Source organism: Lytechinus pictus, chromosome 16 (genome assembly GCF_037042905.1).
Source record: "Lytechinus pictus isolate F3 Inbred chromosome 16, Lp3.0, whole genome shotgun sequence".
In the NCBI taxonomy this organism is placed as follows: Eukaryota; Metazoa; Echinodermata; class Echinoidea; order Temnopleuroida; family Toxopneustidae; genus Lytechinus; species Lytechinus pictus.
The window spans coordinates 28,106,350-28,120,949 of NC_087260.1; the positions used below are offsets into that span (position 1 = coordinate 28,106,350).

The 14,600-nt window shown below is 34.3% G+C and overlaps 1 long non-coding RNA gene across 1 annotated transcript; it reads left to right on the forward strand.

Moving 5' to 3' along the window:
* The first annotated feature begins 3,328 nt into the window (after positions 1–3,328).
* On the forward strand, positions 3,329–8,461 carry LOC135157022 (uncharacterized). The gene is made up of 2 exons (XR_010296104.1): positions 3,329–4,754; positions 6,284–8,461. It is a non-coding gene; the product is annotated as an uncharacterized LOC135157022 (long non-coding RNA).
* The last annotated feature ends 6,139 nt before the right edge of the window (positions 8,462–14,600 follow it).

Below are 14,600 nucleotides of genomic sequence, written 5' to 3' on the forward strand. Positions count from 1 at the left end.
TAGATTAAAGGTTTGAAAATCAACTGAAAAGTATGTCGTGAAAAACAAATAATTCCACAAATTTGCCATTGTTTCATGGCTCACAGAGAGTCACAGTGATACATAAAAGTGTGTATGAAATTATATCTAATCAAATCAATTAATTTTAAGAGTCAAGGTCATTTTAAATTTTCTGAGAAAAGACAGTACAGAGAATGGACGAGCTATGGTTGCATGCCAAGTATCAAGTAAAAACTTAACATACCATGACTGTGTTATTCTTTGATTGTATTCCACAAACTTTCATTGATTTTCTCTCATTATGCAGCCTTTACAATTTAACAAGTTTGATTAAGAGTGGTGGACTTCCCTTTTAAGATGCCCACACAATTTCTTTCATGTTATTTTTTATTTATTCATTTTTTTGGGGGGGATGTGTAATTCAGCTTGAAAATTCTCCTCTTCAACATTTTTTTTTTCAGTTGACAAATTACTTGTTGGATGTAGCCCCAACTGCCTTATGATAGAGTTCATCACAAATTCATTAAATTTTGTTGTGATAAAACACAAATCGATGATGTCTATGTATAAATATAGAAGATAAAACTAGTTTTAGTTTCAATGAAGTTAAGCTATGGGGTCAATTTATCATCATACACTGCGTAACACAGTACCCCCCTCCCTCTAGAAACAGAAACCAGAATTAATTGACTACCTCATTAATGATTAAACATTTGCGGGTGTCTAACCTCTCCCATGGGAAATTATTAAATTTATTTCTATGAGTGAAACATTTCACTGATTTATTATTTTCAATTCATGCTTTTGTATGGTTATAGGTCAAAGTAATTTTCATTGGCATTTGAAAACCTTCTTTTTCAGACATTTGTCATAGAGATTTTTGAAGTATTTTGATGCTCTCTTTGAGAATGCCAAGCACTTTTAACCCACACACAAAATTGTGGGTCTTTTTGGACATCTTTGTATTCATCAATTGCCTGGTTAATTTATCTATCTAACCTAAGAACTTTGTAGGATTTGCTGATATATGTGTTCACTGTACACAGTCTGGAGTATGATAGAACGTTCACCAAGTTTCTCTTTCATTTTGAAAATTTTATTTCAAAGTTACATTATCATAAAAGTATGGATAATCGATGAGCTTTTGCTTTGAATGTGTGGGATCTGAGACGAGGGGATTATTATCTTTTTCCATTATCATATTTTATTGCAAAGTACACTTTGACATAGGTGCCAGCAATTTAAAGGGGCTGTTCATGATATCAAGTTTTTTTTTACTAATAACAATGAAGGTTAATTGAAAATCCATTAAAGAATGATAAAGGAAAATGTGTTTTAATGCATTTGCTTATTTCATGGACAAATATATAAGTTATACATTTTTCTCCAGCAGTACAAGACATGCAACAGCTCTGTGATAAATGGCTGCTGCATGATGGGGAAAAAAATCATTGCAATCCCAGGAAAGGATTGAAGTTGAACCCATGACCTCTGGATTACTAGACTAGCATCAGACCAATTGAGGCTCAATTCATTCTGAAAAATTGCATTTGTATGGAATTTATGGCATTTTGGGGATATGCTTTCATGAGGCCTCACAAAATTAAAACTTATGATATCTAATGTTCTGCTCCATTTTCACTGAAACCCGTCCATTGGGTGTATGTCCCTCCCCCCCCCCTTTTAAATTCAACTTTGGCAGTGTGAACCTCTTCATCTTACCATGTATTGTACCTTGCCTTCCTTCTACAATGTCACCATTCATAATTTAACCAGTTTACATGGATGCTCTGTCTCTAACACAACTATCCCATAGACATACCAGTTAGTAAACCCAGCTATACATGCTTGTGTTACTTGTTGCTATGTTAGGGTGCCTCATGCAAGCATGGATAAAGACCATTTGATATACTGATCACCGAGTTGTGATATGATTATATAAAGTTGTATTTAGTCTTATCTCTATGATTTGTGCATGATAATTTTGTATTCTTGCATGTTTTCTTGTGGATATATCATTGTTGGTAATGCTCTGAAATCCCACTAAAGCTGTGCTTAACTCTTAACATACATGTGCTGTATAATAAACCTAGGTCTGCGTACACTTAAAGGTGAAAACTGTAATTTTTCTCAAAACCTCTGCTTGAACAGGACGATGCAAGAAACTTTGTGATCATTTAAGATTCATTTTATTATTCTTATTCACATTCTGCATTATCGATGTAAAATTCTCAAGCCTGATATAAGTAGGAAATGGTTTCTATTTCCTTAGGATAATTGTGTGTGTGTGTGTGTGTTGTTTGTGTATTTGTGAGACAATAGATATACCATCATTATATGTATAACGTTTATATTAATTTCATTTAGTTATGAGATTCTATATCTTAAAAATTTCAAACCAAATAAGCAATTCAGAAATGCTACAAAATTGTTAATTACAACCACTTTCGCTTGAGGCAAGAGTAGGCCTATTGTGCAACCTGATCGCTTTTACAGTATACTCTTAAAAATAACAGTTCAATTAATCCTCTCTTTGTTTTTGCATTTAAGACTTACAATTAACAATGATTTAGTATGCAATTTTTGCTTGAAGCTATGTGGTGGTTTCATGCTGTACATGATGTATGTATGGACATTGGCTGTTGGTCTTTATGAATGCTTTTTGATTGGTTTTGGTTGATTTGTCATTATTACTATCATTCATTATTTTTCTTTGGACTTACTGATACACCCGTCAATACAGATCATTTTCTCCACTCAAAGGCTCAAGCAATTCATTTATATGCCCTTATTTTCATGAATAACAATGTGAGGATGGGTTCTTTTCATACAGATTTTGATAGATTTGTCCATAAATACAGATCATGGTCTATTTTGTATCACTCTTCCTCTCTCTTTGACATACACTAATTTTGGCTGTTTTTATATATATATATATTTCTGCAAGCTTTTTGAATACTTGTTGGCTTCTACATAATACCCTAATCATGACACACCCTATTTCCATCTCCCATGCTCATTTTTTTTTCTTTCAGTGGTTATGATTTGTATTCCTTGATAATTTTAAGTTTCTGCCCACTTTAAATTCAAGTTGGCTTTTTAATATAGTTAATGCTACTACTCAGAATCGGTGTTGTAATGTTGTAGTGTTGTAATGCTTTGCCATTTCATGTCCAACGGGCAACAGCTATGTAGCTTTATTTTTTATTGATTTTCTTCTAATTCCATTTTATATCTGCACATATTCCCCTATTTCTCAGTTATTATAATTTCTTGTGTATTTTTTCATTATGCTTTGGCAAGTTGGAAACAATCTAATGAGTGAATTACTTCCCAATCAATTCTTTATTGTAGCAAATAAGGGATATACATGTACATCATGCATTACTGTAAACATGTAGTATAAAACATTCTGATTTGCTGCTCTTGATGATGTTATTTTCTTTAATACATTATTACAATTCATGTACATGTAACTTCTGAAGGTTTTCATTCTCCTGAAGACAACCAGAACACACTGATTTGAAACTTTGAATTTGGGTGGTCCTTTTCATGACCAATACTTGCCCAAGAAAGATTCACTTATTATTACAATTTACTTTTATAATTTGCATACGTTTTGTTTAATATTTTCTTTTCAGTATCATTTCCCTTTTTTTGCTTTTGCTTTGTTTATTCATTTTAGTTTTTTGGGGGTGGCTATTTGTGTTGTGCTTTAAAGCCGCTTATACACATTTCTCACCAACCTGGCATCTGTAGAATTGTAATCTATTCATACATTTCCTCTTTTATTCAAAATGGAAGCTTTATATCAAACCTTTCTTGGAAAGTCCTAATTAGATTTTACCCATATCCCATATTCAATGTTATCAAAATGTATGCATGTCCATGCCATTTTTTTAATGTGAATATCGCCATTGTCAGCATCTGTAATACGTACATGTAAGCCTTCATGTAATCGTGGTGAGTTTACTAAGTTTATACATGAAGAGGATGTAGGATCCACACAAAATAAGAAAATGACATTATTCCTTCATATCACAGCACTTGTAATTTTTGGCAATCCAAACACTTTACATTTTGTCAGTGGAATAGTAGAGAGGTTGTCAACTTCATAATGAACAATATTCTAAATTTGGTATGAAATTGAGTACCAAAACAAAGTACCGTACTTTAAATCCTTGTTTAATATGTGTAATCTTTGATTTTAATCTTTCAGATTTTCATAAAAATCCGTTTTCAGTCTCTCGATCACAATTAAAAGTTTTTTGTAGTCATCACTAATATATTTCAGATATATGTTTTTTTCTTTTTCAGATAAGCCTTTTTCAAACTCTCTTTGAAATTACATGTACATTGTAGTAGTGCTGAATCATAAATACTGCCTCTGTAACTTTCTGCTCATGCGTAGTCCTTTGCAGCATTTCATGAAAGAAATAATCTGTGATTTTCACTTACTACTTGTTATAAGCTTCTGAAATCCTTGCATCTGATTGGCTTAGAGCAAATTTTTAAGTGAAAATTACTGACAAGATGCTTTCATGAAACACTCCTGAGATGCTCCTTGATTTTCATACTACCTGTATCTACATGTATGTGTATTCTATCACTTATTCCATCTCTCTCCATCTAGGACTTCATGTTCTTTGAGGAATCAGGAGACAAGAAAGACCAGAAGAAGGCCGGATTCACTTCTATCTAATCATCATCATCATCATTATTATCCATATGTAGATCATACCAATCAAAGTAAGGTGCAGTATATATTACACCTGTATGCATGCATGTCATGGATTCTTTGTATCTCGTACCATTTTTTACCCCATAACTAAACAAAATTGACCATTGTCCATAAAAGATGCCATTTTTGTACCCATTTTCTTACCTTACAACCTGTTATCAATATCATTCATCTTCTGTTAAACCTGTCATTGTCCATGAAACGGGATAGGGTAATTTTCTACCCCATTCTTAAATTCATAGAGCATTTTGTACCCCATTCTGCAATATCACCTGCCACTGTTCATGACATGTGGTCATTTTATAACACAATTTTGAATAAAGGGAATGTTATAAAACCTAGATTTTACATGAATGGATTATTTTGTATCCCCAATTTTACATAAGGGGAGCATTTTGGACCCCCTTTTTTTTGTACCTCATTCTTCAATTAAAACTACCACTGTTAATGCATATCAATGAGCAAATTGTAGTCTCTGGTGCACAGGAAGTGATCACTGTTTAATTTCCTCTGGGATGGTTACATTCCCCATTATGACAAACATTACCTCATAATGAATACGTTCACACCCCCCCCTCCCCTCCTTGCCCCTTTTACAGTTATTCCAACTGTTACAGTCACACCAACGAAACCGACTCCAAACCAACGATGGTATGTCATTGGAAATAAAGTAAGAGATTTGATCGGTATGGAGTCAGTATGGCTGATGTGACATGGGTATTAGCATTTCCCACATAATTCATGTTTAGTTATAATTTATATCTGCATCTGAGATGAATGTACATGTATATTTACAAGCATTTGCTGTGGTCATACATTGAATCTCTTGTATCATAATAATTTCTTCCATGTTGTATTGCTTTAAATAGAAAAATACATTTTCTGTTTACGAAAGGTTTGATAGTTTAGTATTGTCAGTAAGTAATGTACACCCAATCTTAGTCTCATTTCCAAGGCTTTTGAAAAAGCTAAAAATCAATTGCTCACAATCTTATTGTTTGAATTTAAACTAGGAGCATGCTTTAAGTTGTAGCATATTTTCAGGTCATTGATATTCTTTACTTTCATCAAAATAATTTGTATGGATTTCATCTAAACTTCTGTAATGACTCATAATTTTGTTTGTATCTCTTTTTGTCTTCCAATCTCTTCATGCACATGATATATCCTTCCTTCCTATGATGATCCTGAACTCTCCATCCATCCATTCATCCATCTATCCTTCCATCATCCATCCATCCATTCATCCATCTATTCCTATATACAACCATCCATCCACCCACCCATCCATCCATTAAATCCATCCATCCATTCATCCATCTATTCCTCTATCCAACCATCCATCCACCCATCCACCCACCCATCCATCCATCAATCCATTCTTCCATCCATCTATCCATCCATTCAACCGTCCTCCATCCATCAATCCATTCATTCCTCCATCCATCCACCCATCCAACCAACCATCCATCCTATTTCTATCTGTCTTTCCTCATTTCTTCTTTTCTTTCATTTGCTCCTCTGATAACTTTTTATCTCCAGGACTTCATGTTCTTTGAAGAGTCTGGTAACAAGAATGATCAGAACAATGCAGGATTCGTCAGGAACTAAAACCAAAGTTGGCTACCAATCACTACTTACTATCACCCTTCAATTGGCAACACGGTCATCTCAAACTATGCATCACACCATGGAGCAAGTTGATATCTAAACAGTGGGATCATAATAATGTTTTGACAAATAAAAGCTTTCTGTATTCTTTATATAATCAATTAAATTTGAAATTAATATTTTACCATGTTTATATTTGTCTCTCTTTTTTTATTATACATGTATGTATCATTAAATTGAATGTGATCATTATGGATTACTAGTATTTTTCTATTTTTTAATTGGTTCAATGGCTGATATCCTTTTGTCTTGCACATCTCCTTTTTACAAACATAATTTTAGCTTGTATGTTTACATTGCCATTTGGATGAGAGGGTTTGATATTTGTATCTCAATCCATGAGATGTCTCATACATACTTCTTGTAGATGATCAGAATTCTCACAAGAATTAAAATTACTGTTCACTTTTAAAACTCATACATATTGTACCTAAATGTAACTACTGGTAGGAATATCCTGTATATGGGACTAACGCGTACTGTCAAAATCCCCTTTCACTATAATTAATATTCATATTGTTTTGTATCAGTTATACATACATTTACCTAAAGTCCATTTGTTTGTGCTTTACCTGAGGCCAGTGTTCAAATTCTGTGTGCACTTTATCATGAAATAATCATATAAGGATCAGCGTTAAAACAAATAATTGCTGTTGCACTCTTCTCCATAGTCAACCAGGGGACTGTTACACTAAGATGAGGTGTGACTTGAAATCATTCTTAAATTTCTAGTTGCCTTCAGTATTATAAGACTTTGTTATTCGCATATTAATCTATCATCAATACCGCATCACAGCATTTGATTGATCACACTTGGAAGACACGCACTACTGCATATTCATCAGTGAGACGATCATGCGTGTGTGCGGGCGGACATTGAGCATGGCTTTTAATGACACATCTGTGAAACAGTCCCCAGTTTGTTTAATTAAACTTTCCCCAATTGAGCAATGTGGTATAGAGTTTAGACATATGTTTCTTGTCATATATATGATATTGGGGAGATAATATTCAATTCTCTGTTTAAATTGATCTGTGTATATGCGAGATTGTTCTTTAGTGTAGTGTACATTATGCGATGGCAATATGTATAGCATCTAATAATGTTTGTCTTGTAGTAGTTAAATCTTAATTTCTTTTATATTCATATGTATCCATGTGGGAACATGATTGTATTATTTCATGATTATCACCTTTGTAAGTTTTGTCTATATTGTAGCACAAAGTTGAGCCGTTATTAGATAACAATTAACATGCAAAATAACAAATTCTCAAAATTTGTTGTAGAATAAATGATTATGAACCCCCTCTCTATTTAAAGACCCTCATGTATTAGGTCTTCCGTTTTAATTAAGATATTGATTAATTTCTTATGATATATTTAGGTGATTAAGGGTTTTTTTTCTTCCAAGCTTATTTAAATATGAAAACTATTCGTGATTGGCTCCTTTATCCTTTGGGAGAAAGGAATTAATATTTCCCCCAAAAAAATTATCAGGTCTTTTCGTTCCTGAAATTCAACTCTTTGCTCCAATTTTGTGGTTTACATAAAGGTTAGTTTTGAGGGCATTATTACTTAATTGGCCATTGATAATCAAGTAGAACCTTATTTATTTAAAAATAAGTTTTATTTTGTTATTCATTTCATGCTGGCAGGCTGTGATATGATAATAATAAAATGTATAAGTGAATTTAATCCAACAGGTCCAATAGATAAAGTGATTTGTATCATGTTACACAGGCAACTTCGAACTCAACAATTTAATTTATGTATTGTAAAGGTTAATTAATAGAAAACTTGTGAATTAGTGAATAAGTGAGCAAATATAAAAACATGAAGTTGAAAAAATAATGAAGTTGTATCCATGTAATGTATTCTGGAATTGATAGTTTGAGTGTAGAGAAAATAGTGTTTCATTGTATGTGTAGTGCATTATTTTATTTACTGTATAATAGTAGATGTTGGGTATATTTAGCATTATAATACTTGTATGTGTCTTTCATATTATAAATATTATGAAAATAAATGTGAATTGCCTGCAAAATTCATTTTTAGTCTTATATTTTTTTCTTGCAGTTTTCCATGTTTCCTAAAATAGCCAAGTACAAAGTACAAAAAGTACAGAATTTTCTTTTTCATACCTCTCATAACTAATTGTTTGAAGTATTGGGAGTGGCAGTTTTTAGTGATAACTGGCCCAACCTCTTGACAACTTAATACTTGAATTCCCATATGCTTTGTACAGGGATATTCTCGTGGCGAATGAGTTAACACCAATTAATCATCAAGGGTAATGACATACAGTGATACTATTTATTAAAACTTAAGTGCCACAAATTGTGATCACAATGATGAATTGTTCATATCTCGATTAAAAAACTATAAAGACTTTAAACGGGTGTGAAATTTACATTTGTACTTTGTACTTTGCTCAATACAGCAAATGCATTTTGACATCATACAGCCATTATGATCATAATTAATGTCATTTAGACTCATTTATTCAGGGTAGCCCTATCAATAGGTGCAATGTTGTCAAGGTGCTAGTGATACAAAATATGATAAAACATATATGCATAATGAATTGACCTTCTCAAAGTCAAATGATCACCAAGATCAAAGTAATTTTTCAGACTATGCTTGTTCAAAACCCTCCCAAGTAGAACTGATTTCTGTTTTCTCAAGAAACTTGACTGGAAGGATGGTCATCTGTAATGTGCTTTGATAATGTTATGGTGATTAGTTAAACATCAACATTGGAAGATAATCCATACCTTATTTGTGTGATTGATTGAACCTCTTAAAATAAATGATGGAAAGATGGTGGGGGTCATAAATTATCTTTGTATCATGCCGTTTTAAAAATGATTTCTTTTTTTCAAAGAAAACTTTTTCATGGCACATAAACAAGGCCGATGATTATACAATGAGAGAGAGTGAGTGAGAAAGGGGAGTAGAGAAAGTGGGGGAGGGTGGCGGAGGAAGCATTGATACTATATTTCATACTTAGTCCAGTGGCGTAACTACGGGGGCATCAATCGGTTGGCAAAAAAAAAACGGGGAAAAGGCGAAAAAGAGGGAGAAAGGAAGAGAAACGTAGTGGGAAAGAAGAAATTATTGTTAATTTTAATGTTATATTATAATTATGTTATGTTATATTACATAAGAAATATTTTTTCATAACTTTATGAAACATAATTTGCTCAGGGCGTATGTCTTCATTGTTTAATCAGAGACAGTGGCGTAGCTAGGGGGGCACTTATCCCCCCCCCCCAACCGGCGGGCAAAAAAAAAGGGGGAGGAGAAAAAGATGAAGAAAGGAAGAGAAACGTAGTGGGAAAGAAGAAATTAATGTACATTAAAACATAACAAATATTTTGTCATAACTTTATGAAACATAATTTGCTCAGGGTCTATGTATGTCTTCATTACTCCTGGTGCTCGCATTGTCCGTTTAACGAGGTGTAATCCTTTTGTACTAAAACCTCTCGTTTTCAAGTCAATATACACCAAAATATATTTCCTCGCACTTCGAGTTGTTATTGTTTTATGTAGTGACATATGCTTCTTTTTCATGACTTCTTCAAGTGATCGCCCCCTTTTAAGGTCTGAATATAAAACATTTCATGTCCGTGCTTACGTTCGCATTAGTGGATTGGTGATATATGTCTGCTCTTCACGAATTCCTAAAAACAAGCCTTAGAATGCCCCTCTTCAGGTCTGAATTTCCTAAAATTTTCAGCTAGCGCTTTTTCGCACTCGCAATATTTGATTAGTGAGATGCGTATGAATGACTACAAAAAATGATTCATGTCTTTAGATGTAATTATAACAATATCAGCAAGCGCTTGTCACTCGCATGAGATGATTATGGTGAGATATGTATACTCTTAATGGATTCCTAATATAGTCCTTAAAATGTCCCTGTTTGGGGTCAATATATACAAAAATTCAGCTCGCATTGTTTAGCTAAACAGATACGTATCATGAATACAAGAATTTGCTTATAATGTCCCTTTTTAGGTCTGAATATCATAAATATTCAACTCGCGCTTCGCGCTCGCATTATTTGATTGGTGAGATACATTTCCGTTTAATGGCACTGTCCTTAAAATACCTGGCTCAAAATTTGAGTCAAATTTGAGTCAAACTTTTTACACAAAATTTGAGTCAGTAAGTGACTCAATATTTTGCTGGTGCCCTCCCCCCCCCCCATGCTGTGACCCACGGTACGCCACTGACTTATTTATTGTGGTTTCTACCTCCTTCCATTCTCATCTAACTTCTAACCAGTGAGTTTTGATTGAATAAATTTCGACTGTTCTTCATTTGTTTTTATTCAAAAGAATGACAATTTTGGGTGTATCATTATACAAGCTATCAAAGTGAGTGAGGTGAGCAAATTTTCAGTTTTTGGAAGACGGGATTTTGACCAAACTCATTTGTCTTTTAAATAAAAAACGGAAAAATGAAGAATAAACAATCGAAATTTGTTCATTTAAAACTCACTGGTTAGAAGTGAGATGCGTATAGACGAAGGCCACCACATAAGCTTCCCAAAGCGTCAGAATACAGTGATGCAACTGAAAATCATATGGCAAATGTTGCCCGTATTGAGAGATGATGCAAAATTCTAAACAAAAGTTCATTTCACATTTGAAATACTAAATTTATTAGATTGTTTTGCCAATATATGTTATTTTAAGTCTAATATAAAATGGATAAAATCGTAAAGATACGGAAAATAACACTGTCCTTGTGGAGTCAGTAACACGGTATTGGTTTGATCAGTGCCGTCAGTATCTCATTGGAAATTTCATTTGAAGCATATCAGTAAGGCCTATTTTTTTACAAAATATAAAATATAACTATCTTCTCCGAAGTTTTAAAGGATGTATACTGATTGATTTATGACAAAAGTTATAACCATAAATAAAAGTCGCTGGAATCATAAACTTCATAAATGACTCACCATACTTAACGTGATGCAGCTGGTATAACCTTTGAAATTAAGCCAAACGTAGGAATTCGTCATTCCTAAATTCAGAGGTGCGCCTACATGTGAGATATATGACCTTAAATTATTTTTTTAAACTCAATTTTACATTTTAAGAATACAGACTTAGGTCGATCGAAACTTTTAATGGCATTTAAAGATGAATGTACGAATTAATAGGCCTGGTATGTATTTCGCACAAAACGGACACCGATTAACCTTCATGTCGTGGAGACATGATCCAAGTGTACAAAATTGTTCATGGATTTGAACGCATCCCAAGTGATGCCTTCTTTGAACTTTCAGCAGGCAATACAAGAGGTCACAGTCTGAAGCTTTCTAAACCCAGATGCTTGACCAAACTGAGGCAAGATTCATTCAGCCAGCGGGTTATAAATGACTGGAACTCACTCCCTGAAGAAGTAGTTACAGCTCAGACTGTGAATAGCTTTAAGATCAGACTGGACAAAGTGTGGGCAGACCAGCGGTTCTGCTCACCATATGAGTAGCAAACATCTTATAGAAGGTAGAGATCTGAGCCAAAACGACACTGAGCAGACACCACACCAATCATTGAGACGGATGAAAATGGCACAGAACTGGAAGCCTGACTGCTGGGATCCACAGCACTCTTCCAGAATCTCGGGTAAAGTAAAGGTAAAGGTAAATAACACCCCCATTTTGTTATTTTAAGTTCACTTTTTACAATAAATTGCGAATTAGGGGCCAAGGGAAAAGTGTCCAACCCTTTGCGCAATTTAGAGTAGGCCTACAAGCTCTAAACACCTTTTTTTTTATTTAGTACATTAAGGATATGATAATGTTTTCCCCTTTAAATCGTGAACAAAATTATGAGACTTCGCATATGCGAAATTTAGAACGAACCGGAATAGGCCGAGGCTTACACGAAATCGTAAAAAAAACACAAAGATATAGGCCTATATGCATACGAGGGGATTTCTTGATATTATCTGTCACCCGAGGGGGTGATACGACTCTAAACAGGGGCCGCGGAACCGGGGGGGGGGGGGGTGCTGGGGGGTTTTCAGCCCCTCACTTTTTTCCAAAACCGTGTACAAAAACGTAAAATTGACCATATGATTGTGATTTTTAGCATGGTCAGCCCCCCCCCCCCCCCACTTTGAAAACCGTTCCGCGGCCCCTGCTAAATAGGCTGCTGTACAAAATTAGGGGTATGGCCCTGGGAAGCAGAATGCTGGGGATGCATACACAAGATTTATATAGGGGTGGTATGTATACCCCAATATAGGCAGCACCCCCCCCCCCGGAAATCAGATTGGTATGCTATGTAGAAATTTGACCCTAATCATCTTTACTTTGGAGCGATAACCCTTTTTTCTGACCAAAATCACCTTCATTGGGGAGGGGATGGAGGCCTTTCTTTTATTCGTTGTCATTTTTTTCCTCCAAATCAGCACCCCCTCTTCAAAAATGGTTCCAGGCTTTTCTATCTATAATAAAACTAACACGTTTCCACTTCAGCGGCCGTACGTCGAGTCGAAATCAGCCTTTTTATATATTTTTTTTTCATTTTCAGTCAAACCACGTATAGGCCTATGCAGCTGGTTCAAAAATGTTAAAACGGTCGTTTTCGACTCGCCGTTCGGCCGCCGGATAGGTGAAAACATTGAAGTGATGGCGCTCTTAACTGACTTCCCTGTTATTGGTGCTCGAGCAGAGCGTTCGATTACCATGGACCTCCTGCATGATATTACCAAGGTTGTTCCTCTTAAAGGACAAGTCCACCCCAACAAAAACTTGATTTTAATAAAAAGAGAAAAATTCAACAAGCATAACACTGAAAATTTCATCAAAATCGGATGTAAAATAAGAAAGTTATGACATTTTGAAGTTTCGCTTCATTTCACAAAACAGTTATATGCACATCTCGGTCGGTATGCAAATGAGGGAACTGATGACATCACTCACTCACTATTTTTTTTGTATTTTATTATATGAAATATTTTGATTTTCTCGTCATTGTCATGTGAAATAAAGTTTCATTCCTCCCTGAACACGTGGAATTCCATTATTTTAACATTTTGTGCTTCAGGCAAGGAGGTCCTAATCATCAAATTCGTAAAAATTGAAATATTGTATAATTAAAACAATAAAAAACAAAAGAAATAGTGAGTGAGTGACATCATCGACTCTCTCATTTGGATGTAACTGGCTCGTTCATATAACTATTTTGTTAAAAATAAGCGAAACTTTGAAATGTCATAACTTTCTTATTTTACATCCGATTTTGATGAAATTTTCAGCATTGTGCTTGTCTGATTTTTCTTTATTGATACAAATCAAAATTTTTCTGAGGTGGATTTGACCTTTAACTCTTTAACATTTGTGTGCCTTCATACAAGTGTAAATTAAAATTATAACAACAGAAATCACATATATTGCTGTTTACCGATCTTGATATTTCGAAAATAAGTGTTTTTTTTTATTCAACATCAACCTTCATGTTTATAATAATGATCCCTTTGAAATTTCCGAAAATCCTATAATACAAGCTGGCGTGGGAAAAATAGGCAATAAACAATAAGATTTACTACCACATATACGAACAATCATCTGATTATCTCCACATAATTATGTAAGCCAAATAGTCAATCGAAATTTGCCGATACCTTATTTTTGGAATATATTAAATAGATATACTACATTAACACACTGTGTCCACTGTGTGAACAAACTATGAACACACTTTGTCCACTGTGTGAACACACTATGAACACACTGTGTCCACTGTGTGAACACACAATGAACACAATTTGTCCACTGTGTAAACACACTATGAACACACTTTGTCCACTTTGTGAACACACTATGAACACACTGTGTCCACTGTATGAACACACTATGAATACACTGTGTCCACTGTATGAACACACTATGAACAAATCAAAATTAATGTGTCCACTGTGTGAACACATTATTAACACACTGTGTCCACTGTGTGAACACACTATGAACACACTGTGTTCACTGTGTAACACACTGTGTTCACTGTGTAACACACTGTGTCCACAGTTTGAAACATGGACCCAGTATGAACACACTTCGTGACACTGTCCTTTCTATATGTTTTATGAGGGTTGTGCAGTTTAAGCTGTATTCGTTCTGGGGTTGATGGTGCTCAAAGTGGAGATACATACTTTGGCTTTGAA